The following is a 27,081-nucleotide window of genomic DNA, read 5'->3' as shown; positions in this document are numbered from 1 at the left end:
GATGTTGGTTGAGGGATAAATATTGTCCCCAGGACACCGGGGAGAACTCCCCGCTGCTCTTCTTCCAAATAGTGGCCGTGGGATCTTTTACACCCACCTGAGATGGCAGACGGGGGCCTCGGTTTAACATCTCATCCGAAAGACGCTCCCTCCGGCAGCCCAGCTCTCCCTCGGAGCTGCCCCTCCTCCGGCAGCCCAGCTCTCCCTCGGCACAGCCCCCCACTCCGGCAGCCCAGCTCTCCCTCAGCACAGCACCCCCCCCCCACCTCCGGCAGCCCAGCTCTCCCTCGGCACAGCCCCCCCCCCCCCCCCTCCGGCAGCCCAGCTCTCCCTTGGCATGGCCCCCCCCACCCCTCTCCGGCAGCCCGGCGCTCCCTCGACACTGCCCCCTCCCCACCGGCAGCTTGCCGCTGGCCCCCACTCTGGCAGCACAGCGTTATCCCCGCCCCCCCCCCCCCCACCCCCCCAGCAGCCATGTGAACGTCCAGGGTTTGATTGGCTTTTGTTAGCTTCTATCAGCCACCTGGTAATGTTCCAAAAGCGCAGGTAGCTCTCAGACTGGTGCCTGTGGTCAGGCTGACACCCCCAGGCCAGTGGGCAGCTGTCGGACTGGTGCCTGTGGTCATGCTGACACCCCCAGGCCAGTGGGCAGCTGTCGGACTGGTGCCTGTGGTCAGGCTGACACCCCCAGGCCAGTGGGCAGCTGTCGGACTGGTGCCTGTGGTCATGCTGACACCCCCAGGCCAGTGGGCAGCTGTCGGACTGGTGCCTGTGGTCATGCTGACACCCCCAGGCCAGTGGGCAGCTGTCGGACTGGTGCCTGTGGTCATGCTGACACCCCCAGGGTCCCCTGCCGCTCTCGGACTGGTGCCTGTGATCAGGCAGAGACCCCCAGGGTCCCCTGCCCCCCTCAGACTGGTGCCTGTGGTCAGGCTGACACCCCCAGGGTCCCTGCCGCTCTCGGACTGGTGCCTGTGGTCAGGCTGACACCCCCAGGCCAGTGGGCAGCTGTCGGACTGGTGCCTGTGGTCATGCTGAGACCCCCAGGGTCCCCTGTCCCTCTCAGACTGGTGCCTGTGGTCAGGCTGAGACCCCCAGAGTCCCCTGCCCCCCTCAGATTGGTGCCTGTGGTCAGGCTGAGACCCCCAGGGTCCCCTGTCCCTCTCGGACTGGTGCTTGTGGTCAGGCTGAGACCCCCAGGGTCCCCTGCCGCTCTCGGACTGGTGCCTGTGGTCTGGTTATTTCTCACGGGTTGCTCTGCTGGTAAAGGGAACTCTATAAATTGTGCTCCCTCTCGTGCAGTGCAGCTGTTATATATAGAGGGTGCCATTGCATTATGATACGATGTCAAATGAGTACCAGCGTTTTGCTGTCAGCGTCTGGTTTTCTTTTCTCCCCCTGGCCTTCCTTCTGATACTTTTCCTGCCCAGTTTTAATCATCTGTTTGAATACCCATGTCCTGTTCCTCAGACTGGCAGCTCGTTGCTTTGTGTCATTTTTTACCTGCAGAAGTTGATTTGATGCCAAGCGGAGATTGCTAAGTATTTACAGCATGGAAACAGGCCCTTCGGCCCATCTTCTCCGTGCTGGTGTTTCTGCTCCACACGAGCCTCCTCCCACCTCCCCCCCTCTCCATCTCACCCTATCACCATATCCTTATATTCCTTTCTCCCTCATGTGTTTATCCAGCTTCCCCTTAAATGCATTGGAACTATTCACCTCAACCACTCCCTGTGGGAGCGAGTTCCACATTCTCACCACTCTCTGGGGAAAGAGGTTTCTCCTGAATTCCCCATTGGATTTATTAGTGTCCCACCCCTGGTTCTGATCTCCCCCACATTAGTGGAAATATCTTCTCGACATCTATCCTATGGAAGCATGTCATAAGTCTGTTGCTATGCAAGAAGGACCTGTTTCTTTCCAACGGTGCAGGCAAGAACACAGAAAGATGTTCTGTGTGCTTTTGCCTACTAGAGGCCATTAGAAAGCAGGATTGGCAGTCGTTTGCTCATCTGCCTGTCTTGACAGCTGTGGACAATGGCATGAGCAAATCGGGAAGGGATAGCAATAAAATACACCAGTCTTTGCCTAAACACAGGATTCTCTCTTCCTTGCTGGAGGTGCTGCACGATTAGTGTCTTACCTTCTATGTTTTTCCCCGTGTGATCATCAGTAGAAATGCGGGAACTGTGTCAGCTTTTCACGCTGGCACAGCACATGTTTCACACTTGCATTCCTGCTCTCTCAGACTTAATCGCATGTACAATTTAGAGCTTGACTGAAAAATAATTCACTGACTTTTAACGAGCAAGGCAACCCACCGGATACAGTTGGTGCACTGAGTGAGACCTCGAATCCTCACCCGTGCCGTACTGTGGGCATGCAGCCTGTCTGATAGGTTGGCACTATGTAGAGCAGTGCCCGCTTTGGGAGTGGAAAAGTCACGCTGCCACTTGGCTTCATCTGGGACAAGTTCTGTGATTAACCGCAATCTGTGGACGGGGCAAAACACACTACTGATCGGCCAAGGTGCCACAACCCTGACTGTTACAGCATTTTCATTTAATAATCTGAAGATTTTCTGTGAATGTAATCCTAATTTTCAAAATCATTTGCTCATGTCATGTACCCAGTTTAGGTCTGTCAGTTTATGCACAGTGTCTGTACCCAGTGTGGGTCTGATAAAGGGCTATGGGTGGTGCCTGTACTTAGTGTGGGTTTGTATGAGTGGATTATGGATGGTGCCTGTTCTCCGTGTGTGTGTGTATATAAATATGTAAAATTATATACGCTGTTGTAGTTTCTACATCCGTTCTGATTTGACTGCTGTTGGTACTTCCATGCCTGAGCTGAGGTTACTGGGGGAAAGGAATTATTTTCTGCTTGGCATTGATATTTCATTCATTCGGGTTGTATGCTGGGACTGCTCCCACTGATGGAAATCTTCTGCCTGTTACTTGACACAATTAGCTGCTATTGCTTTTTCCTGCTTCTGTAACTTTTGGACTTTTACTGATGGTGAACACTATCGCACTCACTTCACAGGAGTTAGTGGATCTGTATTCACAGGTCTTCTGATCGACCTGTCCTCCTGCACAAGTACAGATGTGATCTGCTCGTCGCCCTTGTGCACCAGTGGAAGGAGAAGAGGCTGATGTATCGGAGGTCAAACACTGTCAGGATTTACTTTGAATAATCATCAGATTCAGGTTTCCACATTGTTCCTTCGCCCCTGCTCTGAAGCTTTGCCCACTGCTGGGGTGCACTTTCACAGGTACTTTCATCAGACTGGCCTTGGACAATCATTCACGGCAGGATGTTTGAGGGCCCAATTGTAATTCCATTCCAGTGGCAACTGTTGGATGGAACATTGGATCATAGCAACAGGAGGATGCCCATTCATCCCCTCGAGCCTGGTACACAGGAACAGGAGGAGGCCCATTCATCCCCTCGAGCCTGGTACACAGGAACAGGAGGAGGCCCATTCATCCCCTCGAGCCTGGTACACGGGAACAGGAGGATGCCCATTCATCCCCTCGAGCCTGGTACACAGGAACAGGAGGAGGCCCATTCAGCCCTCTCGAGTCTGGTACACGGGAACAGGAGGAGGCCCATTCATCCCCTCGAGCCCGGTACACAGGAACAGGAGGAGGCCCATTCATCCCCTTGAGCCTGGTACACGGGAACAGGAGGATGCCCATTCATCCCCTCGAGCCTGGTACACAGGAACAGGAGGAGGCCCATTCATCCCCTCGAGCCTGGTACACGGGAACAGGAGGAGACCCATTCAGCCCTCTCGAGTCTGGTACACGGGAACAGGAGGAGGCCCATTCATCCCCTCGAACCTGGTACACGGGAACAGGAGGAGGCCCATTCATCCCCTCGAGCCTGGTACACAGGAACAGGAGGAGGCCCATTCATCCCCTCGAGCCTGGTACACAGGAACAGGAGGAGGCCCATTCATCCCCTTGAGCCTGGTACACAGGAACAGGAGGAGGCCCATTCATCCCCTTGAGCCTGGTACACAGGAACAGGAGGAGGCCCATTCATCCCCTCGAGCCTGGTACACGGGAACAGGAGGAGGCCCATTCATCCCCTCGAGCCTGGTACACAGGAACAGGAGGAGGCCCATTCAGCCCTCTCGAGTCTGGTACACGGGAACAGGAGGAGGCCCATTCATCCCCTCGAGCCTGGTACACAGGAACAGGAGGAGGCCCATTCATCCCCTTGAGCCTGGTACACGGGAACAGGAGGATGCCCATTCATCCCCTTGAGCCTGGTACACAGGAACAGGAGGAGGCCCATTCATCCCCTCGAGCCTGGTACACGGGAACAGGAGGAGGCCCATTCAGCCCTCTCGAGTCTGGTACACGGGAACAGGAGGAGGCCCATTCATCCCCTCGAGCCTGGTACACAGGAACAGGAGGAGGCCCATTCATCCCCTCGAGCCTGGTACACAGGAATAGGAGGAGGCCCATTCATCCCCTCGAGCCTGGTACACAGGAACAGGAGGAGGCCCATTCATCCCCTCGAGCCTGGTACACAGGAACAGGAGGAGGCCCATTCATCCCCTTGAGCCTGGTACACAGGAACAGGAGGAGGCCCATTCATCCCCTCGAGTCTGGTACACAGGAACAGGAGGAGGCCCATTCATCCCCTCGAGCCTGGTACACGGGAACAGGAGGAGGCCCATTCATCCCCTTGAGCCTGGTATACAGGAACAGGAGGAGGCCCATTCATCCCCTCGAGCCTGGTACACAGGAACAGGAGGAGGCCCATTCATCCCCTCGAGCCTGGTACACAGGAACAGGAGGAGGCCCATTCATCCCCTCGAGCCTGGTACACAGGAACAGGAGGAGGCCCATTCATCCCCTCGAGCCTGGTACACAGCAACAGGAGGAGGCCCATTTATCCCTCTTGACCCTGTTACACAGGAACAGGAGGAGGCCCATTCATCCCCTCGAGCCTGGTACACGGGAACAGGAGGAGGCCCATTCAGCCCTCTCGAGTCTGGGACACGGGAACAGGAGGAGGCCCATTCATCCCCTCGAGCCTGGTACACAGGAACAGGAGGAGGCCCATTTATCCCTCTTGACCCTGTTACACAGGAACAGGAGGAGGCCCATTTATCCCTCTCGACCCTGTTACACAGGAACAGGAGGAGGCCCATTCATCCCCTCGAGCCTGGTACACGAGAACAGGAGGTGGCCCATTCAGCCCTCTCGAGTCTGGTACACGGGAACAGGAGGAGGCCCATTCATCCCCTCGACCCTGTTACACAGGAACAGGAGGAGGCCCATTCATCCCTCTCGAGCCTGTTAAACAGGAACAGGAGGAGGCCCATTCATCCCTCTCGAGCCTGGTACACAGGACCAGGAGGAGGCCCATTCATCCCTCTTGACCCTGTTACACAGGAACAGGAGGAGGCCCATTCATCCCTCTTGACCCTGTTACACAGGAACAGGAGGAGGCCCATTCATCCCTCTCGAGTCTGGTACACAGGAACAGGAGGAGGCCCATTTATCCCTCTTGACCCTGTTACACAGGAACAGGAGGAGGCCCATTCATCCCTCTCGAGCCTGTTACACAGGAACAGGAGGAGGCCCATTCATCCCTCTCGAGTCTGGTACACAGGAACAGGAGGAGGCCCATTCATCCCTCTCGAGCCTGTTACACAGGAACAGGAGGAGGCCCATTCATCCCTCTCGAGTCTGGTACACAGGAACAGGAGGAGGCTCATTCATCCCTCTCGAGTCTGGTACACAGGACCAGGAGGAGGCCCATTCATCCCTCTCGAGTCTGGTACACAGGAACAGGAGGAGGCTCATTCATCCCTCTCGAGCCTGTTACACAGGAACAGGAGGAGGCCCATTCATCCCTCTCGAGCCTGTTACACAGGAACAGGAGGAGGCTGATTCAGCCCCTCTCGAGCCTGTTACACAGGAACAGGAGGAGGCCATTCAGCCCCTTTGAGCCTGTTACACATGAACAGGATCCCACCAATGAATGAGATCATGTCTTGATCAGTCTCCTAACCCCATCCACCTGCCTTGACTTCAGATCCTTTGATACCCTTGGCTAGCAAAAATCATTGGATCTCAGATTTAAAATCAGGAGTGGAAACCATAACATATTTCACCACCCCCAACACAAACATACCTCATAATCACCCATCCCGACACTTCATAACTGCACCCCATATTCCCCACTCCCCACAAACATACCTCATGAACCCCAAACTTACCGTCGCCCCTGTCTGAACGGAGCTTGACCCCCATTGATTGAGCTACCTTCTGGTTGCTGTCTTTACCAACTGAGGTACTGGGGGAGTCCATGGTAGGCTCATCTCCCTTACTGTCCACTGTAACTGCAGGAGGTGTGACAGAGGGAGTCTGCAGCCACTCACCTCACTCACTGCCCACTGTAACTGAGGGAGTCTGCAGTCACTCACCTCACTCACTGTCCGCTGTAACTGAGGGAGTCTGCAGTCACTCACCTCACTCACTGTCCACTGTAGCTGAGGGAGACTGCAGTCACTCACCTCACTCACTGTCCACTGTAACTGAGGGAGTCTGCAGTCACTCACCTCACTCACTGTCCGCTGTAACTGAGGGAGTCTGCAGTCACTCACCTCACTCACTGTCCAGTGTAACTGAGGGAGTCTGCAGTCACTCACCTCACTCACTGTCCACTGTAACTGAGGGAGTCTGCAGTCACTCACCTCACTCACTGTCCACTGTAACTGAGGGAGTCTGCAGTCACTCACCTCACTCACTGTCCACTGTAACTGAGGGAGTCTGCAGTCACTCACCTCACTCACTGTCCAGTGTAACTGAGGGAGTCTGCAGTCACTCACCTCACTCACTGTCCACTGTAACTGAGGGAGTCTGCAGTCACTCACCTCACTCACTGTCCACTGTAACTGAGGGAGTCTGCAGTCACTCACCTCACTCACTGTCCACTGTAACTGAGGGAGTCTGCAGTCACTCACCTCACTCACTGTCCACTGTAGCTGAGGGAGTCTGCAGTCACTCACCTCACTCACTGTCCACTGTAACTGAGGGAGTCTGCAGTCACTCACCTCACTCACTGTCCGCTGTAACTGAGGGAGTCTGCAGTCACTCACCTCACTCACTGTCCAGTGTAACTGAGGGAGTCTGCAGTCACTCACCTCACTCACTGTCCACTGTAACTGAGGGAGTCTGCAGTCACTCACCTCACTCACTGTCCACTGTAACTGAGGGAGTCTGCAGTCACTCACCTCACTCACTGTCCACTGTAACTGAGGGAGTCTGCAGTCACTCACCTCACTCACTGTCCAGTGCAACTGAGGGAGTCTGCAGTCACTCACCTCACTCACTGTCCACTGTAACTGAGGGAATCTGCAGTCACTCACCTCACTCACTGTCCGCTGTAACTGAGGGAGTCTGCAGTCACTCACCTCACTCACTGTCCGCTGTAACTGAGGGAGTCTGCAGTCACTCACCTCACTCACTGTCCACTGTAACTGAGGGAGTCTGCAGTCACTCACCTCACTCACTGTCCGCTGTAACTGAGGGAGTCTGCAGTCACTCACCTCACTCACTGTCCAGTGTAACTGAGGGAGTCTGCAGTCACTCACCTCACTCACTGTCCACTGTAACTGAGGGAGTCTGCAGTCACTCACCTCACTCACTGTCCACTGTAACTGAGGGAGTCTGCAGTCACTCACCTCACTCACTGTCCACTGTAACTGAGGGAGTCTGCAGTCACTCACCTCACTCACTGTCCAGTGTAACTGAGGGAGTCTGCAGTCACTCACCTCACTCACTGTCCACTGTAACTGAGGGAGTCTGCAGTCACTCACCTCACTCACTGTCCACTGTAACTGAGGGAGTCTGCAGTCACTCACCTCACTCACTGTCCAGTGTAACTGAGGGAGTCTGCAGTCACTCACCTCACTCACTGTCCACTGTAACTGAGGGAGTCTGCAGTCACTCACCTCACTCACTGTCCACTGTAACTGAGGGAGTCTGCAGTCACTCACCTCACTCACTGTCCACTGTAACTGAGGGAGTCTGCAGTCACTCGCCTCACTCACTGTCCACTGTAACTGAGGGAGTCTGCAGTCACTCGCCTCACTCACTGTCCACTGTAACGGAGGGAGTCTGCAGTCACTCGCCTCACTCACTGTCCACTGTCACTAAGGGAGTCTGCAGTCACTCGCCTCACTCACTGTCCACTGTAACTGAGGGAATCTGCAGTCACTCACCTCACTCACTGTCCGCTGTAACTGAGGGAGTCTGCAGTCACTCACCTCACTCACTGTCCACTGTAACTGAGGGAGTCTGCAGTCACTCGCCTCATTCACTCTCCGCTGTAACTGAGGGAGTCTGCAGTCACTCACCTCACTCACTGTCCACTGTAACTGAGGGAGTCTGCAGTCACTCACCTCACTCACTGTCCACTGTAACTGAGGGAGTCTGCAGTCACTCGCCTCACTCACTGTCCACTGTAACTGAGGGAGTCTGCAGTCACTCGCCTCACTCACTGTCCACTGTAACTGAGGGAGTCTGCAGTCACTCGCCTCACTCACTGTCCACTGTAACTGAGGGAGTCTGCAGTCACTCGCCTCACTCACTGTCCACTGTAACTGAGGGAGTCTGCAGTCACTCGCCTCACTCACTGTCCACTGTAACTGAGTGAGTCTGCAGTCACTCACCTCACTCACTGTCCAGTGTAACTGAGGGAGTCTGCAGTCACTCACCTCACTCACTGTCCACTGTAACTGAGGGAGTCTGCAGTCACTCGCCTCACTCACTTTCCACTGTAACTGAGGGAGTCTGCAGTCACTCACCTCACTCACTGTCCGCTGTAACTGAGGGAGTCTGCAGTCACTCGCCTCACTCACTGTCCGCTGTAACTGAGGGAGTCTGCAGTCACTCACCTCACTCACTGTCCACTGTAACTGAGGGAGTCTGCAGTCACTCGCCTCATTCACTCTCCGCTGTAACTGAGGGAGTCTGCAGTCACTCGCCTCACTCACTGTCCACTGTAACTGAGGGAGTCTGCAGTCACTCACCTCACTCACTGTCCGGTGGAGATGAGGGCGGTGTAAAACCGCCCTGACCCAGGTGTCCCCGCGGTCTCTTGGTGCAATCAGGTGAAAGCCAAGCAGCTCCATCAATTTGGAGACTGAGCCTTTCGCCGTTGTGAGCCACCTTGAAGGGAACATCATCCTGACCTGTGCAGATTCCTATCCTAACTGATCGTGTGCCAGTGGCATTGCCTTACTTGTGCTTTGTCATCCAGCCATGGCATTGGCATGTCCTCGGCCTGCACACTGCCAACTCCGTGATAGATGGTGGCCTCCAATAGAATGGCCATCAGAAGGCAACATGGTGTTAATCCTTCTGATTGGATGAGTGCGTGGGGAAAAAAACGAGCAGAAACTCTGTAAAATTCTATTTGTGTTTTCTCGAAACTAGAACAGTGAATGAATCTCATTCGAAAAGCATAGGTCATCATGCAAAAATGTCAATATTAGTCTGGTGAATATTCATGTTGCCACCCGGTAGAGGAGCCTGATTTCAGATTTCCTGCCTCTGTGGGGGGGGGAGGGGAGTGGGGGGTCTGGATTGGAGGAGGGGGTCTCTGTGTTTTTTGCTATGAATTTATTGCAGACTGCTTGGCAGGTTTCTCACAGCACGGTCTGAATGATCGGATTGTGTGTGGCGTTGGGTACTTCGCTGTACCCTGTCCCTACTGGCTCAGCAATGGGCCAATTAATTGATCACTTTTACAACACTATCCCGTGAACACTGTGGCCTCTTTGTCTTTGGTGGTTGGGATTCTGTGCCCTTGCCAATTCTTAGGTCTGAGAAGAACTTGTAATTGCTTAGGGTCCAGGAAGTGCTTGGCAAGGGCTGGTGTTACATTTGCCAATCTTGACGGGGTATTAATGCCACCCTGCGATTACTTATTTTGAAACCGTAGACATCTTGATGCAGTAAAATGTTATTTCTCTGTGTGTTCCATGTTCCGCAATCACCTCCTTATATTGTAATATTGCAGAGCTCCAGCTGTTCATGGGTTCTGTTTTTTTATTAATAGACCAGCTATGTAATGTCACCTTATTAGAAACTTGGCTGATGCCTGCCCCTGGGTCGGACACACAAGAGTTCAAAGTATGTGGACATAATCTGAGGCGGTTGTCGTGTCAAGTTCCCATGGGCATGGGTTCACACTGCAGAACGTTAGTGTGGGTTAGTGAGGACTGACACTGGTACCTTGACCAATTTCCATTCTGAATGGGATGTTGGGCAGTGTAGAAGAAATTTTACGAAAAGAACTCCCATTTCTCCAGCACCCATCACCCCCTCAGGACGTTCCAGAGTGCTTCACAGCCAATCAAGTACTTTTTTGAGGAAGTGTAGTTACTATTGTGATGCAGCAAATGCCACGGCCAATTTGCGCACAGCAAGCTCCCACAAACAGCAGTGAGATAAAGGGCCGGATCATGTATTTTAGGTGTTGGATGAGGGTTAAATGTTAGTTAGCAGGCTGCGGTGGACACCCCGTCCCTTGTAAGAATGCTGTGGGATCTGAGCGGGGATATGGGGTGCACCGCTGTGTCTTCTGCCGCACAACTAAGAATGGCACCCAGACATTGCCTGGAGAGCTGGTATCAGCTCTGGGAAGGAGGCACCAGTGTTTGGGGGAGTTGGGAAGGGCGGGTGGGGGAGAAGACTGTCGGTGTTAACGGGAGCTGGGCGGGGGGGGGAGAAGACTGTCTGTGTTAACGGGAGCTGGGCGGGGGGGAGAAGACTGTCGGCGTAAACGGGAGCTGGGCGGGGGGGAGAAGACTGTCTGTGTTAACGGGAGCTTGGCGGTGGGGGAGAAGACTGTCTGTGTTAACGGGAGCTGGGCGAGGGGGAGAAGACTGTCTGTGTTAACGGGAGCTGGGCGGGGGGGAGAAGACTGTCTGTGTTAACGGGAGCTTGGCGGGGGGGGAGAAGACTGTCTGTGTTAACGGGAGCTGGGCGGGTGGGGAGAAGACAGTCGGTGTTAACGGGAGCTGGGCGGGTGGGGAGAAGACAGTCGGTGTTAACGGGAGCTGGGCGGGGGGGGAGAAGACTGTCTGTGTTAACGGGAGCTTGGCGGGGGGGGAGAAGACTGTCTGTGTTAACGGGAGCTTGGCGGGGGGGGAGAAGACTGTCTGTGTTAACGGGAGCTGGGCGGGGGGGAGAAGACTGTCTGTGTTAACAGGAGCTGGGCGGGGGGGAGAAGACTGTCTGTGTTAACGGGAGCTGGGCGGGTGGGGAGAAGACAGTCGGTGTTAACGGGAGCTGGGCGGGGGGGGAGAAGACTGTCGGCATTAACGGGAGCTGGGCGGTGGGGGAGAAGACTGTCTGTGTTAACGGGAGCTGGGCGGGGGGGAGAAGACTGTCTGTGTTAACGGGAGCTGGGCGAGGGGGGAGAATACTGTCGGTGTTAACGGGAGCTGGGCGAAGGGGAGAAGACTGTCGGTGTTAACGGGAGCTGGGCGAGGGGGGAGAATACTGTCGGTGTTAACGGGAGCTGGGCGAAGGGGAGAATACTGTCGGTGTTAACGGGAGCTGGGCGGGGGGGGGAGAAGACTGTCGGTGTTAACGGGAGCTGGGCGAGGGGGGAGAATACTGTCGGTGTTAACGGGAGCTGGGCGAAGGGGAGAAGACTGTCGGTGTTAACGGGAGCTGGGCGAAGGGGAGAAGACTGTCGGTGTTAACGGGAGCTGGGCGAGGGGGGAGAATACTGTCGGTGTTAACGGGAGCTGGGCGAAGGGGAGAATACTGTCGGTGTTAACGGGAGCTGGGCGGGGGGGAGAAGACTGTCTGTGTTAACGGGAGCTGGGCGGGTGGGGAGAAGACAGTCGGTGTTAACGGGAGCTGGGCGGGGGGGGAGAAGACTGTCGGCATTAACGGGAGCTGGGCGGTGGGGGAGAAGACTGTCTGTGTTAACGGGAGCTGGGCGGGGGGGAGAAGACTGTCTGTGTTAACGGGAGCTGGGCGAGGGGGGAGAATACTGTCGGTGTTAACGGGAGCTGGGCGAAGGGGAGAAGACTGTCGGTGTTAACGGGAGCTGGGCGAGGGGGGAGAATACTGTCGGTGTTAACGGGAGCTGGGCGTAGGGGAGAATACTGTCGGTGTTAACGGGAGCTGGGCGGGGGGGGGAGAAGACTGTCGGTGTTAACGGGAGCTGGGCGAGGGGGGAGAATACTGTCGGTGTTAACGGGAGCTGGGCGAAGGGGAGAAGACTGTCGGTGTTAACGGGAGCTGGGCGAAGGGGAGAAGACTGTCGGTGTTAACGGGAGCTGGGCGAGGGGGGAGAATACTGTCGGTGTTAACGGGAGCTGGGCGAAGGGGAGAATACTGTCGGTGTTAACGGGAGCTGGGCGGGGGGGGGAGAAGACTGTCGGTGTTAACGGGAGCTGGGCGAGGGGGGAGAATACTGTCGGTGTTAACGGGAGCTGGGCGAAGGGGAGAAGACTGTCGGTGTTAACGGGAGCTTGGCGGTGGGGGAGAAGACTGTCGGTGTTAACGGGAGCTGGGCGGGGGGGGAGAAGACTGTCTGTGTTAACGGGAGCTGGGCGAAGGGGAGAAGACTGTCGGTGTTAACGGGAGCTGGGCGAGGGGGAGAATACTGTCTGTGTTAACGGGAGCTGGGCGAAGGGGAGAAGACTGTCTGTGTTAACGGGAGCTGGGCGGGGGGGAGAAGACTGTCGGTGTTAACGGGAGCTGGGCGGGGGGGGAGAAGACTGTCTGTGTTAACGGGAGCTGGGCGAAGGGGAGAAGACTGTCTGTGTTAACGGGAGCTGGGCGAGGGGGAGAAGACTGTCTGTGTTAACGGGAGCTGGGCGAGGGGGAGAAGACTGTCTGTGTTAACGGGAGCTGGGCGAGGGGGAGAAGACTGTCGGTGTTAACGGGAGCTGGGCGAAGGGGAGAAGACTGTCGGTGTTAACGGGAGCTGGGCGGGGGGGGAGAAGACTGTCTGTGTTAACGGGAGCTGGGCGAAGGGGAGAAGACTGTCTGTGTTAACGGGAGCTGGGCGAGGGGGAGAAGACTGTCTGTGTTAACGGGAGCTTGGCGGTGGGGGAGAAGACTGTCTGTGTTAACGGGAGCTTGGCGGTGGGGGAGAAGACTGTCTGTGTTAACGGGAGCTGGGCGAAGGGGAGAAGACTGTCGGTGTTAACGGGAGCTGGGCGGGGGGGAGAAGACTGTCGGTGTTAACGGGAGCTGGGCGAGGGGGGAGAATACTGTCGGTGTTAACGGGAGCTGGGCGAAGGGGAGAAGACTGTCGGTGTTAACGGGAGCTGGGCGAGGGGGGAGAATACTGTCGGTGTTAACGGGAGCTGGGCGAAGGGGAGAATACTGTCGGTGTTAACGGGAGCTGGGCGGGGGGGGGGAGAAGACTGTCGGTGTTAACGGGAGCTGGGCGAGGGGGGAGAATACTGTCGGTGTTAACGGGAGCTGGGCGAAGGGGAGAAGACTGTCGGTGTTAACGGGAGCTGGGCGAAGGGGAGAAGACTGTCGGTGTTAACGGGAGCTGGGCGAGGGGGGAGAATACTGTCGGTGTTAACGGGAGCTGGGCGAAGGGGAGAATACTGTCGGTGTTAACGGGAGCTGGGCGGGGGGGAGAAGACTGTCTGTGTTAACGGGAGCTGGGCGGGTGGGGAGAAGACAGTCGGTGTTAACGGGAGCTGGGCGGGGGGGGAGAAGACTGTCGGCATTAACGGGAGCTGGGCGGTGGGGGAGAAGACTGTCTGTGTTAACGGGAGCTGGGCGGGGGGGAGAAGACTGTCTGTGTTAACGGGAGCTGGGCGAGGGGGGAGAATACTGTCGGTGTTAACGGGAGCTGGGCGAAGGGGAGAAGACTGTCGGTGTTAACGGGAGCTGGGCGAGGGGGGAGAATACTGTCGGTGTTAACGGGAGCTGGGCGTAGGGGAGAATACTGTCGGTGTTAACGGGAGCTGGGCGGGGGGGGGAGAAGACTGTCGGTGTTAAAGGGAGCTGGGCGAGGGGGGAGAATACTGTCGGTGTTAACGGGAGCTGGGCGAAGGGGAGAAGACTGTCGGTGTTAACGGGAGCTGGGCGAAGGGGAGAAGACTGTCGGTGTTAACGGGAGCTGGGCGAGGGGGGAGAATACTGTCGGTGTTAACGGGAGCTGGGCGAAGGGGAGAATACTGTCGGTGTTAACGGGAGCTGGGCGGGGGGGGGAGAAGACTGTCGGTGTTAACGGGAGCTGGGCGAGGGGGGAGAATACTGTCGGTGTTAACGGGAGCTGGGCGAAGGGGAGAAGACTGTCGGTGTTAACGGGAGCTTGGCGGTGGGGGAGAAGACTGTCGGTGTTAACGGGAGCTGGGCGGGGGGGGAGAAGACTGTCTGTGTTAACGGGAGCTGGGCGAAGGGGAGAAGACTGTCGGTGTTAACGGGAGCTGGGCGAGGGGGAGAATACTGTCTGTGTTAACGGGAGCTGGGCGAAGGGGAGAAGACTGTCTGTGTTAACGGGAGCTGGGCGGGGGGGAGAAGACTGTCGGTGTTAACGGGAGCTGGGCGGGGGGGGAGAAGACTGTCTGTGTTAACGGGAGCTGGGCGAAGGGGAGAAGACTGTCTGTGTTAACGGGAGCTGGGCGAGGGGGAGAAGACTGTCTGTGTTAACGGGAGCTGGGCGAGGGGGAGAAGACTGTCTGTGTTAACGGGAGCTGGGCGAGGGGGAGAAGACTGTCGGTGTTAACGGGAGCTGGGCGAAGGGGAGAAGACTGTCGGTGTTAACGGGAGCTGGGCGGGGGGGGAGAAGACTGTCTGTGTTAACGGGAGCTGGGCGAAGGGGAGAAGACTGTCTGTGTTAACGGGAGCTGGGCGAGGGGGAGAAGACTGTCTGTGTTAACGGGAGCTTGGCGGTGGGGGAGAAGACTGTCTGTGTTAACGGGAGCTTGGCGGTGGGGGAGAAGACTGTCTGTGTTAACGGGAGCTGGGCGAAGGGGAGAAGACTGTCGGTGTTAACGGGAGCTGGGCGGGGGGGAGAAGACTGTCGGTGTTAACGGGAGCTGGGCGAGGGGGAGAAGACTGTCGGTGTTAACGGGAGCTGGGCGAAGGGGAGAAGACTGTCTGTGTTAACGGGAGCTTGGCGGTGGGGGAGAAGACTGTCTGTGTTAACGGGAGCTTGGCGGTGGGGGAGAAGACTGTCTGTGTTAACGGGAGCTGGGCGAAGGGGAGAAGACTGTCTGTGTTAACGGGAGCTGGGCGAAGGGGAGAAGACTGTCGGTGTTAACGGGAGCTGGGCGGGGGGGGAGAAGACTGTCTGTGTTAACGGGAGCTGGGCGAAGGGGAGAAGACTGTCGGTGTTAACGGGAGCTGGGCGAGGGGGAGAAGACTGTCGGTGTTAACGGGAGCTGGGCGAAGGGGAGAAGACTGTCGGTGTTAACGGGAGCTGGGCGGGGGGGAAAAGACTATCGGCGTTAACGGGAGCTGGGCGAGGGGGAGAATACTGTCTGTGTTAACGGGAGCTGGGCGGGGGGGGGAAAAGACTATCGGCGTTAACGGGAGCTGGGCGAGGGGGAGAAGACTGTCGGTGTTAACGGGAGCTGGGCGAGGGGGAGAAGACTGTCGGTGTTAACGGGAGCTGGGCGAGGGGGAGAAGACTGTCGGTGTTAACGGGAGCTGGGCGAAGGGGAGAAGACTGTCGGTGTTAACGGGAGCTGGGCGAGGGGGAGAAGACTGTCGGCGTTAACGGGAGCTGGGCGAGGGGGAGAAGACTGTCGGTGTTAACGGGAGCTGGGCGAGGGGGAGAAGACTGTCTGTGTTAACGGGAGCTGGGCGGGGGGGGAGAAGACTGTCTGTGTTAACGGGAGCTGGGGGGGGGTAGAAGACAGTCTGTGTTAACGGGAGCTGGGCGGGGGGGAGAAGTCTGTCTGTGTTAACGGGAGCTTGGCGGGGGGGGAGAAGACTGTCTGTGTTAACGGGAGCTGGGCGAGGGGGAGAAGACTGTCGGCGTTAACGGGAGCTGGGCGAGGGGGAGAAGACTGTCGGTGTTAACGGGAGCTTGGCGGGGGGGGGAGAAGACTGTCTGTGTTAACGGGAGCTGGGCGAGGGGGAGAAGACTGTCTGTGTTAACGGGAGCTTGGCGGGGGGGGGAGAAGACTGTCTGTGTTAACGGGAGCTGGGCGAGGGGGAGAAGACTGTCGGCGTTAACGGGAGCTGGGCGAGGGGGTGAAGACTGTCGGCGTTAACGGGAGCTGGGCGAGGGGGTGAAGACTGTCTGTGTTAACGGGAGCTGGGCGAGGGGGAGAAGACTCGGTGTTAACGGGAGCTGGGCGAGGGGGAGAAGACTGTCGGTGTTAACGGGAGCTGGGCGAGGGGGAGAAGACTGTCGGTGTTAACGGGAGCTGGGCGAGGGGGAGAAGACTGTCGGTGTTAACGGGAGCTGGGCGAGGGGTAGAAGACTGTCTGTGTTAATGGGAGCTGGGCGGGGGGGGAGCAGACTGTCGGTGTTAACGGGAGCTGGGCGGGGGGGAGAAGTCTGTCTGTGTTAACGGGAGCTGGGCGGGGGGGGAGAAGACTGTCTGTGTTAACGGGAGCTGGGCGAGGGGGAGAAGACTGTCGGTGTTAACGGGAGCTGGGCGGGGGGGAGAAGTCTGTCTGTGTTAACGGGAGCTGGGCGAGGGGGTGAAGACTGTCGGTGTTAACGGGAGCTGGGCGAGGGGAGAAGACTGTCTGCGTTAACAGGAGCTGGGCGGGGGGGGGAGCAGACTGTCGGTGTTAACGGGAGCTGGGCGGGGGGGAGAAGTCTGTCTGTGTTAACGGGAGCTGGGCGGGGGGGAGAAGTCTGTCTGTGTTAACGGGAGCTGGGCGGGGAGGAGAAGTCTGTCTGTGTTAACGGGAGCTGGGCGGGGGGGAGAAGTCTGTCTGTGTTAACGGGAGCTGGGCGGGGGGGAGAAGTCTGTCTGTGTTAACGGGAGCTGGGCGAGGGGGAGAAGACTGTCGGTGTTAACGGGAGCTGGGTGGCGGAGCTGAGTAGAAATACAAGACAGGAAGAGGAATAGTACATGATGAGGAGTGGGACCAGAACTGTGCTAAGTCTATATCCAGTTTAGCAACTATATAAAGTATTACAATAACTTGTATTTATTTAACATAGAAGGAGGTTCCATGGTGCCTCCCAGACATAATCATACACTGAGCCAAAAGATGGAATATTAGGAGGGTTGATCAAAGAGTTGGGTTTAAGGAGGTGAGGAAATTGGAGAGAATTGAAGCAGGGGGAGAGCAGTGGCAGTAAGTTCCAGAGTGAGGGGCCTTGGCTGCTGAAGGCACAGCCATCAACTGTGGGTTAAAAGAGGGGTATACACATGGCCAGGATCAGAGGGTGGCAGAGTTTTGAGGGGGAGGGGTGGTTTTGAGGCTGGGAGTATGGTTTAAAAGATAGAGTCGTGGATGGTTTTAAACAAGAGGGTGAGGATGTTAAATTTGGAAGCATTGGAGACCCAGGGTGAGTGTTGGTTAGCAAGGACAGGGGTGATGGGTGAGTGGGACTTAGTGTGCGATAGGATAAAGGCAGCAAAGGTTTGGATGAGGTGGAGTTTCTGGAGAGGGAGAGATGAGGGAGGCTTGCCAGGGGACTATTGGAATAGTCAAGTGTAGAGGTGAGGTGTCCTCAGTACCTTGCTCTACGGCAGCGAGGCCTGGACAACGTATGCCAGCCAAGAGCGACGTCTCAATTCATTCCATCTTCGCTGCCTTCGGAGAATACTTGGCATCAGGTGGCAGGACTATATCTCCAACACAGAAGTCCTTGAAGCGGCCAACACCCCCAGCTTATACACACTACTGAGTCAGCGGCGCTTGAGATGGCTTGGCCATGTGAGCCGCATGGAAGATGGCAGGATCCCCAAAGACACATTGTACAGCGAGCTCGCCACTGGTATCAGACCCACCGGTCGTCCATGTCTCCGTTATAAAGACGTCTGCAAACGCGACATGAAATCGTGTGACATTGATCACAAGTCGTGGGAGTCAGTTGCCAGCATTCGCCAGAGCTGGCGGACAGCCATAAAGACAGGGCTAAATTGTGGCGAGTCGAAGAGACTTAGTAGTTGGCAGGAAAAAAGACAGAGGCGCAAGGGGAGAGCCAACTGTGCAACAGCCCCAACAAACAAATTTCTCTGCAGCACCTGTGGAAGAGCCTGTCACTCCAGAATTGGCCTTTATAGCCACTCCAGGCGCTGCTTCACAAACCACTGACCACCTCCAGGCGCGTATCCATTGTCTCTCGAGATAAGGAGGCCCAAAAGAAAAAGAACAAAGAAAAAAGAAAGAGGTGACAAATGCATGGGTAATGGCAGAGATGGGTGATATTACAGAGGTGGAAGTGACCTTTCACTGAACGATGGCCCTGAAATAGATTACCATGAAAGATTATGACTATCAGTTCTTTTGGTCTAATGGGGTGGGTCTGAACTCTTGACTATCGAATCCGCCCTGTTTGTTTAACCCATTAAAAACCTCTTGTTGTTTGTGAGATTTTCAGGCTGGTTTATCACGTTAATTGACAACACGCAATAATTTGCCCGACTGACAGTAACATCATTGGCGGCTCTATTACAGCATTCCACTTATCCATTTCTCAGGAAACGTTAATCTCCCTAATCCAGTAACCAGTCAGGCTGCGGCTGCGGCTGCTGTTAAAGGAGAGCAGGGCTGTCTGTGTGAAGCTCTTGTCCCCTGCCCCAGCCTTCAGCTCTTCCAGAATAATCAGTAGAAGCTTTGTCTCTTCCCCTCCCATGCCGTTTGTGCTGTTCCTCGGTCGTGAGGGAGGGGCTGTGAGATTTTTTTTTAAGTGTCTTGTAATCTGTAAAATGATTAGCCAATCTGTGGAGCAGAGTTAGGCAGGAGAAAGGTCCCGATGTGAAACTGGACCAACTTTATTGCAGATTGATCTGTGGTGAATCAAAGGCATCTTTGTACAAGATGTGCCCTTTAGGCCCATTGTATGTGTGCTAGTTTCCCTCATCGGAGCTATCTGCTGTAAGAACATCAGAAATGGGAGCAGGGGGAGGCCGTTCAGCCCCTCAAGCCTGCCCTGCCATTCAGTAAAGTCATAGTCACTTTTCTCCTCAACTCCACTTTCCCACCCTATCCCTTGGTTCCCTTTAGTGCCCAAAATCCTATCGATCATACTCAAAGTCTGAGCATCCACTGAAATGCCACTTCTCAGCTCTCCCCATATCCTTCAATATCTTTGCATTTATCTGACTTCCCATTAAATGGTGTCACTGACTCTCCTTTGATAGCCCTTGTACTACAGGATTCCATATTCGAATAGTGTGTCAAAACATTACTTCTGTTTTCTGCTGCGATTCCTTAACTTCAAACAGACCCATTGATTGAGAGGATCTTTTACAATTTCTTCTTTTCATTGTGGGTGTGACAAGTACAACTTTCAGGGGAGAGGAAGGTTATTAGTCCTGTGCAGTTTAATATTACTGTGCAGTCGATTCTACCATAGCCTCATCTGTAAATCACACTGTCTCTGTGATCTGTTCCAGCCCTGTCATCTCCATTTCTCTCCCTCCAACATGTGTCTGTCTCTGCCCCTATGTGACTGGTCGAGCCATCAGTGACCTTGGTTCTACCTTGGAACTTGCTGTCTGGATTTTTCCCCCACCTTTTTTTGTGATGCATCTGTTTACTGAGCTCTCGGTCACCCTTCCTACGTGATGTCTGATTCCCGTAACCCTTTCTGTGAAGTGCCATGCAATGTATCTTTACATTAAAGGTGTTCTAGAAATATGTCATTGTTTATTGATGGCTATCGATATAATGACAGCATGGTTGCCATCGAGGTTTTAATAAAGCATTACGTTTTTACACGCCAGCAGTGAGTTTATAGACAAAGACCGTCCAGACTTCAACATTTGTTCCTCCAGAGCTCAATTATCCCAGAGTCACAGAATTGTTACAGCGCAGAAGGAGGCCATTCAGCCCATCGTGTCTGCACCGGCTCTCCGAATGAGCAATTCACTTAGTGCCATTCCCCCCGCTTTCTCCCCCTAACCCTGCACATTCTTCCTTTTCATATAATAGTCTAATTCCCTTTTGAATGCTTCAGTTGGAACCTGCCTCCACCACACTCTCAGGCAGTGCATTCCAGACCTTACCCACTCACTGCGTGAAAAAGTTTTTCCTCATGTCACTTTTGCTTCTCTTACCAATTACTTTAAATCTGTGCCCTCTCGTTCTCGATCCTTTCATGAGTGGGAACAGTTTCTCCCTATCTACTGTCCAGACCCCTCATGATTTTGAATACCTCTATCAAATCACCTCTCAGCCTTATTTTCTCCTAGGAAAACAATCACAACTTCTCCAATCTATTTTCATAGCTGGAGTTCCTCATCCCTGGAACCATTCTCATGAATCTTTTCTGCACTCTCCAGTCCCAGCCTAGCATCGCATTCCATTTCAACATCCCAAATGCCTTTGTCCCTACTCCGTTCCTCGGTACATTATTACAAACAGCCAGCAGAACTTGTCTAAAGAAGTTCCTTCCGAGGTCCATTTTAAATCTACTCATTAATTTAAAATTTGAGCCCACAGAGGTCTGTGCTACACTACAGTAAAACTCTGGGTTGACATTAGTGTCAGTTGTGGCTCACTCTTTCCCACCTCAGGGTCTGAAGTTTGTGTGTTCAAACCCCACTCTAGAGACTTGAGTGCAAAAACCCTAGGCTCACGTTCTCAGAGGGAGGGACAGCACTGAGGGAGCGCTGCCCTCGCGGAGGGGCGGTACTGAGGGAACGCTGCCCCAGCGGAGGGGTGGCACTGAGGGAGCGATGAGAGGCCCTGTTTGCCCTCTCAGGTGGGTGCAAAAGATCCCACAGCCACTATCTGGAAGAAGAGCAGGGGGGAAGTTCTCCCCGGTGTCCTGGGGACAATATTTATCCCTCAACCAACATCACTAAAAAAAACAGATGATCTGGATCATTATCACATTGCTGTTTGTGGGATCTTGCTGTGCGCAAATTGGCTGCTGCGTCTCCTACATTACAACAGTGACTGCACTTCAGAAAGTACTTCATTGGTTGTGAAATGCTTTGGGACGTCCTGAGATGGGGGGAAGGCATTCTAGAAATGTGGAAGTTTTTGGTCCATTTGACTTTTATCGTTGCCACGAGCTTTTGGCGGTGGGGCAACTCTCAACTTTGAGAGGTACAAATCGTTTCCCTTTTAATCGCTGCAGCATTGACTGCCGTGCTTTCAGCCCCTAAGACCGACCTCTCTGACCGAGTTTTTGCTGAGCTACCTGCCCTGTTATCTCCTCAGGTGGCTCGGTGTCAAATTCTGTCTGATAACAGCTTTTTACTGTGTGAAAGCCACCATGCAAAGGTGAGCTGCCACTCTGAATCCTCTTGAAAGTTAGGTTTCCGCCTCCCCAGGGCCATCTGTGCCCACCGGCCTCTGTCAGAGGGCTGCGATACCCCTGTTGCCGAATATCCAACCAAAGAAATGTGAGAGGGTAGGGTGGGCGTGCGGTAGGGCTAATGGTGGTGGGGGATCTGCCTGCGGACCCTGAGATTGGGTGCAATGTTGCTGAGAGCTGCACACAGTGACACTGGTCTATTTTTAAAGTGTCTATTCATGGCCCGAGTTGCTGCCTTGTCTCTGGGAGCTGTTCTCCCTCCTCCTCCTCCTGCTGCTGGGGCTGCCCCGGCCTGTCCATCAGCCCCCTGTTGCTGGGCAACCTTCCCCGGGCCAGGCCTGGCTGTCAATCAGTCTCCTGTTGCTGGGCAACCTTCCCCGGGCCAGGCCTGGCTGTCAATCAGTCTCCTGTTGCTGTGCAACCTTCCCCGGGCCAGGCCCGGCTGTCAATCAGTCTCCTGTTGCTGTGCAACCTTCCGGCCCAGACACAGCTGTCAATCAGCACCCTGTTGCTGGGCAACCTTTGCCGGGCCAGGCGCGGCTGTCAATCAGCTTCCTGTTGCTGGGCAGAGCGGCCCCGGTCCCCGCCTCCACCCTCTTGCCGCCCTGGCAACAGGCGTCACTCGCTTCCCATTGGACCGGGCGGCCGGCCAATGGCAGCCATCCGGGCGCTGCGATGACGCTGCCTGTTGCTAGGTTAGGGAAGTTGGGGAATTGCAACACTGGGAGTGGAGATTGCACCATTAATAAATGCAAAACCCGGACGGATGAATGAAATAGAGAATCACTAGCAATATATCCAAGCAAGTTCTAAATGTGGTTCATGCATTTACAAGGCCTAAATCAAAAAATAATAAGCTGACGTTTGACATTGTGTCCCCACATGAGACTGAGAGGGTGTGAGGGGGTCATTGTAAAATGCCCCTTCTTCCATTATTCATGGCCACAGGCTGGATTGGCATTGTATTCCAGCTGCCTGAGCGCTTACATCTCCAGTGTAGCACTGGTTAGCGAGGGAGGGTGTCCAGTGTAGCACTGGTTAGCGAGGGAGGGTGTCCAATGTAGCACTGGTTAGCGAGGGAGGGTGTCCAATGTAGCACTGGTTAGCGAGGGAGGGTGTCCAGTGTAGCACTGGTTAGCGAGGGAGGGTGTCCAGTGTAGCACTGGTTAGCGAGGGAGGGTGTCCAGTGTAGCACTGGTTAGCGAGGGAGGGTGTCCAATGTAGCACTGGTTAGCGAGGGAGGGTGTCCAGTGTAGCACTGGTTAGCGAGGGAGGGTGTCCAGTGTAGCACTGGTTAGCGAGGGAGGGTGTCCAGTGTAGCACTGGTTAGCGAGGGAGGGTGTCCAGTGTAGCACTGGTTAGCGAGGGAGGGTGTCCAATGTAGCACTGGTTAGCGAGGGAGGGTGTCCAATGTAGCACTGGTTAGCGAGGGAGGGTGTCCAGTGTAGCACTGGTTAGCGAGGGAGGGTGTCCAGTGTAGCACTGGTTAGCAAGAAGTGGGGAGGGGGGGTCTCCAGTCTAGCACAGGTTAGTGAGGAGGGGGAGGGTCTTGAGGGTAGCAATGGTTAGCGAAGAGGGGGGTTCTCAGTGTCGCACAGGTTACTGGCAGGGGGAGGGTCTCCAGTGTAACGCTGGTTGCTGGCGGGGGGAGAATCTCCAGTGTAACACTGGTTACTGGCAGGGGGAGGATCTCCAGTGTAACACTGGTTGCTGGCGGGGGGAGGATCTCCAGTGTAACACTGGTTACTGGCGGGGGGAGGATCTCCAGTGTAACACTGGTTACTGGCGGGGGGAGGATCTCCAGTGTAACACTGGTTAACGGGTGGGAGGAGGATCTCCAGTGTAGCACTGGTTACTGGCAGGGGGAGGATCTCCAGTGTAGCACTGGTTACTGGCAGGGGGAGGATCTCCAGTGTAGCAATGGTTACTGGCGGGGGGAGGATCTCCAGTGTAGCACTGGTTACTGGCAGGGGCGGTGTTATCTCCAATGTAACACTGGTTACTGGCAGGGGGAGGATCTCCAGTGTAGCACTGGTTGCTGGCGGGGGGAGGATCTCCAGTGTAACACTGGTTACTGGCAGGGGGAGGATCTCCAGTGTAACACTGGTTGCTGGCGGGGGGAGGATCTCCAGTGTAACACTGGTTACTGGCAGGGGGAGGATCTCCAGTGTAACACTGGTTACTGGTGGGGGGAGGATCTCCAGTGTAGCACTGGTTACTGGCAGGGGCGGTGTTATCTCCAGTGTAACACTCGTTAACGGGCGGGAGGAGGATCTCCAGTGTAGCACTGGTTACTGGCAGGGGGAGGATCTCCAGTGTAGCACTGGTTACTGGCAGGGGGAGGATCTCCAGTGTAGCACTGGTTGCTGGCGGGGGGAGGATCTCCAGTGTAACATTGGTTACTGGCAGGGGGAGGATCTCCAGTGTAGCACTGGTTACTGGTGGGGGCGGTGTTATCTCCAGTGTTAACACTGGTTACTGGCAGGAGGAGGATCTCCAGTGTAGAACTGGTTAGCGAGGGGCTGGTAGGGTTTCTAACACTGGTGGTTCTGATTCTGGTACCTGCTTACTGTGCATTGACAGACTGCTATTATTTCTATCTGAACTATCTACATGGAGGAAGTGATTAACCTGTTCCTTCATTCATGTACCAACTCTTTGGATTGAAGGAGACTGATTTCTTTCTCCCTCTCTCTTTCTTTCTCATTTTTCTACTCCTCCTTTTCTAAATGCAGCCCTGAGATAATTTGGGGCTGGTATTCCTGCATTACCTCACCAGACGGAGGAGGGAGGCTAAACAACCATTGGTAACTTTATAAAAATATCATTGTGATTAACGGCAGCCCTCTGAGCACGAAATGAACGCCCACAGTGCACCAGTATCACGACTTTTGTGTCTGGCTTTTCTTGGAGAAGTGAAACTTGTTTCAAAGAAAAAGCTGTTCTGGTGTGGTTCTGGGAGCTGAAACTGCAGTAAAGTGCTGAAAGGCATCCAAACTGTCATCCTTTCCACACTGCTGCCCTGCTTTTTAACCTCTCCATCTCTATCCGCCTTGTTTTCTCTCCTCTTCCTCCGCGCCAGCTCGATCTCTCCTCCTTTCCCTTCCCCCTTCAGATTTCAGCAGGATAGCTGGTGCATTTATTGGGTGTTGGGCAACAAATTGTCACCAGGCGTGGCAACACTGATGCTGTCATATGCTCACTGCTTTTATAATTCATCATGTGTTCAATCTTTAGATTTACACACACTAGTCACTCGGCAGGTCATGTGTCACCAGCCCAATATAGCTTCGTCTTCAGTTTCCCCCCTCCCTGGCCTAGTGATTCAGGCACGTCCTTGTATAGTAATGAGCCTTGCTGGCAGACTGGACTGCCAGTCAACAGGGGCTCTTGAGTTCCTGGGTTCAGGATGGGGTGTGTGTGTGGGGGCAGGGAGATTTTGGTGGACATTCAGTCAATGGAGAGAAACGTTAACCGCTGGTGCGGGGGATGAACCTTAAAATCAGGACAGAAGTTAGAAAAGACTTCTTCATGCAAAGGGTAGTCAAAGTGTGTTGAGCTCTCTCCCACAAAAAGCCGTAGATGTGGGAGGTATATTAATCATTTTCAATCTTGAGATTGATGGATATGGCTGTGGAGCTCAGGTGGGTGGATGGAGTTCAGGTACAGATCAGCCATGATCTTATTGAATGGTGGAACAGGCTCGAGGGGCTGAATGGGCATCCTCCTGTCCCTGTGACTGTTATCAGCCCCCCACCCACCCACCTTAATAGACAGGTAGCCTACAGGCACTTTCTATCTCAGCTCACGGGACATTTAACCACTTCTGTGGTATATTGCTGCCACAAGAGCAGGAGAAAATGGGAATGATATAACGGGGAAGGAGCAGGCTGGAGACAGTGTCCTGGAAATGCTCGTTTGCTGTTTTGTCATTTTGAGTAGTGAATCGTACTCTGTTTGAATGTGACGGGGTTCTAATACTGGAATTAATTTCAGCATGTTCCTTGTTGAACATGTTCTCTGTGGAGAACGTCTTGAATGCACAGTTGCAGCTTCTGTTTGGGGTGGGGTGGGGTGGGGGGGGGGCGGTGGTGCCTGCAGGATAGTGCAGGGAGCTTTGTAACTCTGACCCCTCTGCTGCATCTAGAGCCTCCTGACCTCTGGCTCGTCACCTCTGCAGGAGTTAAACAGTAAAAGTTTGAAAATGTTGTGTTGTAGTCAGTATCTCCTCAAGGTGATCTGGAATACGTTGTCTGAAAGGGCGGTGGAAGCAGATTCAATAGTAACTTTCAAAAAGGGAATTGGGGAAATACTTGAAGGGGAAAATGCATGAGAAATGAAATGGAAGGGTTGTGAGGCAACTCATGATTGTATTGAAGGAAACTGACCTCCTTTGCACGGTTTGTAATTTTTGACTTGATGCTGTTTGAAACTGTTTTGTCATGTATTTTTTTACAGATTTTTATGAATAAAGTATATTTTGGAAATAAAAAACTCTTGAAGGAGAAAAATTTGCAGGGCAGGTGAATTGGTCAAAGTTTTCAAAATATTCCAGAGAACAGTTGGGTAGATAGACATTATTTCCACTGGTTCGGTTGTCTCGAACTTGGGTGCACAGTCTAATTAGACAGGTTGGTCACAGGGGGTAAATTTTGTAAGGAGCATCTTAAAGGAGAGGTCGGGAGGTAACGGGAGAGAATTCTGGAGCTGGCAGCGTTCTGGATGTTGCTGAGACGGGCGTGGGTTTTATATATATATATATATATGTCTTTCACAGCCATACATCCGTATAGTTATATATTGGTGCATTTCTGAATTGATTCCAGTGAGTGTGTATTTCAGGGTCACAGTCACCAGGCCCAGGGCCTCCTCTGCCCTGGCCACTTCCCTTTTTAACCCGGCCCAGTCTATTGGTGCATGATGCTGGTAATATTCAGAACTATATTGCATTGTTTTATAGCAGACAAAGTGATTAAAAATGAACAATCCCTTCCAATCACAACAGGAGGCCATTCATTCCATCGTGCCTGTGCTGGATCTTCAGTAGCCCTTTCCAATCAATCTCAAACACCCCTGCTCTTTCCCCACTGCCCTGCACCCTTTCTTTCCTTCAAGTATTTATCCAGTTTGTTTTATATTGACTCCCCATATGTCTGTAAGCTCTAGGAGGAATGATTTTTTTGTTTTATTCATTTCCTTTGCCCCTCTCCCTCTTCCCCCCCCCCCCCCCCACCCCCCCCCCCCACCCCCACCGGAAGACGTTGGCTGTTTCTTGGAGTGTAGATTCCAAGGCTGCCCCCACCCCTCATCATCCTGCCCGACCTCCACCGAGGGGCCCAGACTATCTCTGAGGGCCCAAGTGAGTGTTTGCACCAGGGCAACACAGCACAACCCAACCGTGTCCTCCGACACATTCCAGCAAGGGGTTCACTGGATAGCGAGCAGGACTCCTGGGTTGATTTACCCTCCTCCCTCCCTCAAATAAACAAGATCACTGAGGCTAGTTATAGCCCCTGCATCTGGTATATAGCACATAGTTAGCTGAGATATTTCACTGCACTCTTCCTGCTGTGATTGGGACCAGTGCAGTGAAGGAAGAAGAGTGTGTTTGTATAATTATGCAGAGGTATTATTGGTGGGGTTTTTGCT

The 27,081-nt window shown here is 54.2% G+C and overlaps 1 protein-coding gene across 1 annotated transcript in view; it reads left to right on the top strand.

Moving 5' to 3' along the window:
• The window catches only part of LOC137352799 (dual specificity tyrosine-phosphorylation-regulated kinase 1A-like), a 123,079-nt gene that overhangs the window by 32,954 nt on the left and 63,044 nt on the right, over window positions 1-27,081 (top strand). The window lies entirely within an intron of this gene.

This window comes from Heterodontus francisci, chromosome 39 (genome assembly GCF_036365525.1).
Source record: "Heterodontus francisci isolate sHetFra1 chromosome 39, sHetFra1.hap1, whole genome shotgun sequence".
Lineage (NCBI taxonomy): Eukaryota > Metazoa > Chordata > Chondrichthyes > Heterodontiformes > Heterodontidae > Heterodontus > Heterodontus francisci.
Note: the sequence above shows the minus strand (reverse complement) of the source record. Positions and strands in the feature narration are given on the sequence as shown.